We start from the raw sequence: 4,153 nt of genomic DNA on the forward strand, positions 1-4,153 counted from the left end.
TTCTGGCAGCAGCCGACCTCACCCAAACAGCAGCTCGAGCGGTCTCGGGCTACAACGCAGTCAACTGCACCCTCCACTCACTCCACACTGCCTCACCTTCAAGCTTACCCGCTATGCTGGTACCATGCAACATATAAGGATGCTTCTCACAACTGCCATGCACCTTGTGCGTACCCAAACAATTCCGGTGAGCACATTTAGGCAAAATGTCCTGCCATGATCTTCCATGGCGCCTACCTTCCGACGCCACACCACTTGCTCCAGCGGCACGACGCCTCTGCATCATGGACTTGTCATCGGGCACGCGCTTTCTCGTCGACACCGGTGCCGATGTCAGCATTATCCCAGCCAAGCAAGCAAGCAACACACTTTCTCCTGATAGCCTCGCTTTGATCGCTGCAAATCTCTCCTATTGTGGTTCTTGTTCGGCTACTTGGAGACTGTTTGCAGTTATTCGTGGACTGCAGGTTCTCAAACAATGATGGAATGTTTATGGATAACAATACACTGCTCAGTTCATACACAAAGTCTTGCACCAGGAAGATTTTTACAATTATGGATGGCTACAGAGGCAGCATTCTCAATTCACTTTGAGTTACTGCACTATGTTGGGTAAAAGGACGTATGACACAATATTAGAAGGTATCCCATGACATTTGTCACTTCAGTGCATTTGCCAGACATGACTCCACGTGACTTTTTTATGTTCAAGAAAAAAAGAAAGAAAACCTTAAAGGGTTCTCGTATTACAAGCATAGATGAGATTAAAACTGCATTGCTGGGAGAGCTACAAGCTATACCAAAGATAGAGTTCCAGAAGAGTTTTGGAGACTGGAGAAAACGATAGCATAAGAATGTAATATATAATGGGGAGTATTTTGAAGCAGATACGTTGATGTGGATGAGTAAATAAAATTCTTTCCAAAAAACAGAAATACCGTTTCTTTTTAAGGCACCTTGTACAACTGATCCTCAAAAGTGAAAAGTCAAACGAAACAACATATTCAAGATAACCAAGCAACTGCAGTTGCCAGATGCTGTTAAAATATTATGTTGTTGTTGTTGTGGTCTTCAGTCCTGAGACGGGTTTGATGCAGCTCTCCATGCTACTCTGTCCTGTGCAAGCTTCTTCATCTCCCCGTACCTACTCCAGCCTACATCATTCTGAATCTGCTTAGTGTATTCATCTCTTGGTTTCCCTCTACGATTTTTACCCTCCACGCTGCCCCCCCCCCCCCCAGCACTAAATTGGTGATCCCTTGATGCCTCAGAACATGTCCTACCAACCAATTCCTTCTTCTGGTCAAGTTGTGCCACAAACTCCTCTTCTCCCCAATTCTATTCAGTACCTCCTCATTAGTTATGTGATCTACCCATCTAATCTTCAGCATTCTTCTGTAGCACCACATTTCGAAAGCTTCTATTCTCTTCTTGTCTAAACTATTTATCATCCACATTTCACTTCCATACATGACTACACTCCATACAAATACTTTCAGAAACGACTTCCTGACACTTAAATCTATGCTTGATGTTAAAAATTTCTCTTCTTCAGAAACGCTTTCCTTGCCATTGCCAGTCTACATTTTATATCCTCCCTACTTCGACCATCATCAGTTATTTTGCTCCCTAAATAGCAAGATTCCTTTACAACTTTAAGTGTCTCATTTCCTAATCTAATACCCTCAACATCACCCGACTTAATTCGACTACATTCCATTATCCTCGTTTTGCTTTTGTTGATGTTCATCTTATATCCTCCCTTCAAGACACCACCCATTCCGTTCAACTGCTCTTCCAAGTCCTTTGCTGTCTCTGACAGAACTACAATGTCATCGGTGAACCTCAAAGTTTTTATTTCTTCTCCATGGATTTTAATACCTACTCTGAACTTTTCTTTTGTTTCCTTTACTGCTTGTTCAATATACAGATTGAATAGCATTGGAGAGAGGCTACAACCCTGTCTCACTCCCTTCCCAACCACTGCTTCCCTTTCATGTCCCTCGACTCTTATAACTGCCATCTGCTTTCTGTACCAATTGTAAATAGCCTTTCGCTCCCTGTAGATAGTGTCTTTGTCTCATAATGTCCAAGCAGAACGACCATACTGCCTCTCTGAGAATACATTGCAGAGGCAGTGGCCATCACGAAATCTTCCAGGTAATCAAGCCGCTTGGAATGAACAGGATCTTATCATATCTGGCTTGTTAAGAGTACTATCAGCTCTCAACACACCAGAAATATGGAGGCAAATCAATGTTCATGTCAGAAATATCATGCAGGAGGTAGGTGATCTGGAAGGGTTTGGTACATCATTGAATTTTCTCTGGATTTTGTCATACCAAGGCACCCAGGAAATAGAGTATGTGGAGAACACTGCAGTCAACGAGCAGCCACTCAGCTCCAAATTCAGTGCATGTTACTACACCCATGTACACAAAGTCGAGACACACAACATATGGAGAGAAGAGCGAATTGGAACAAAAAGGCCATCAGTACTATAACCTGCAGCCTCAAAAGTTCTAAAGATACAGAAAATGCTCAATAATAAGGTCTGTTTCCATCAACTTAATTGCCCCAGTCACCTCCACAGGACAGGCGTTAGAGACTCACCAACAGATGCACGATTTAAATCACATGCTCTTTAAGTGCGAGTAGTATGGCAATCATCAAGATCATGCAAGAGAGCCGGCCGTTGTGGCCGAGCGGTTCTCAGTGCTTCAGATCGGAACCACACTGCTGCTACGGCCGCAGGTTCGAATCCTGCCTCAGGCATGGATGTGTGTGCTGTCCTTAGGTTAATTAGGTTTAAATAGTTCTAAGTCTAGGGGACTGATGACCTCAGATGTTAAGTCCCATAGTGCTCAGAGCCGTTTTTCATGCAAGAGACTAAGCGAACTGAAACTCTAAATTCTCACAAATATGAACATAGTTGCCACAACAGAACATGCAGAAAAAAACTAACAAAATGATCGTGGACATTTTATGGGATTCTTTAATCTGTACAAAATATAGGATGTTAGGTGTATAAGAGCAAATATTTTATTGGTGACTGAAGATAGTGTACTGGACAACATTACATCAGTATTTACTTCGTTTTCAGACTAATAATTATAGCTATTAGGAGTAATACTTTTAGGTCGGTTAGTAACTCCAAGTACATATGGCAAGAGCAGGTCATTGGAGGTATTTGCAGACAAGCTGCAAGAACAAGCTGTTAATGCTTATTTTCTTCTGGGCTGTAAGTAAGGTGTTCTAGTGTGGACACACGGACGCAAAACGGCGAGTCTGTAATGAAGTTATGTGAGACAGGCAGAGAGAGAGAAAAAGAACTAACACAACTGAAGTATGTACATATTAAGGTACCACAGTGATCACAATATCTGCACTTACACAACGAGCCAAAACATTATGGCCATCTGTTTAATAACTTGTTGGTCCATTTTTGGAAAGCAATAATGAATCCGACAGTTTGTTGGCAGGTTTGTGGATGTATGTCGCACCAGATGTCCACGGACAAGTCATGTAATTTCCTTAAACAGCGGGCCACTGATTTGTGTATGTGGTGATGGCACCTGATAGTGACCCATAATGGGTTCCATTGGATTCACGTCAAGCGAATTTCGTGGCCGAGACATAAATGTGAGTACATTATCATGCTCCTCAAACCATTTTCGCATGGTTCTGGCTTCGAGATACAGACAATTATCCTGCTGGAAGATGTCACTGCCAGCGAGGAAGACATCGAGCATGAAGTGGTGCAGATGGTCCACAGATGTCAGCGTGTCTTTGGTTACTACCACAGGTCCCATGTGAGCATAGCAGAATATCTCCCATAGCACAATACTGCTCCCACCAGCCTGCATCCTCGGTGCGGTGCACATTTCTTACTGCTATTCGCGTGGTCGACGGCGGTTGTGGAGATGACCATCGACCTGACGTAGCGAAAACGTGATTCTTCCGACGAGGTGACACATTTCCATTGATCCACGGTCTAATCTCGACGATCCTCTGGCCACCGCAGTCGTAATTGTCGATGTTGTTGGGCCAACATATGAACAAGTGGGGTCGTCTGCTGCAGAGTCCCATGTTCAACAATGTACGATGAACGGCGTGCTCCAAAACACTTATGCAGGCACCAGCATTTTACGCT

The sequence above is a fragment of the Schistocerca cancellata genome, chromosome 3 (genome assembly GCF_023864275.1).
Source record: "Schistocerca cancellata isolate TAMUIC-IGC-003103 chromosome 3, iqSchCanc2.1, whole genome shotgun sequence".
NCBI classification, from domain to species: Eukaryota; Metazoa; Arthropoda; class Insecta; order Orthoptera; family Acrididae; genus Schistocerca; species Schistocerca cancellata.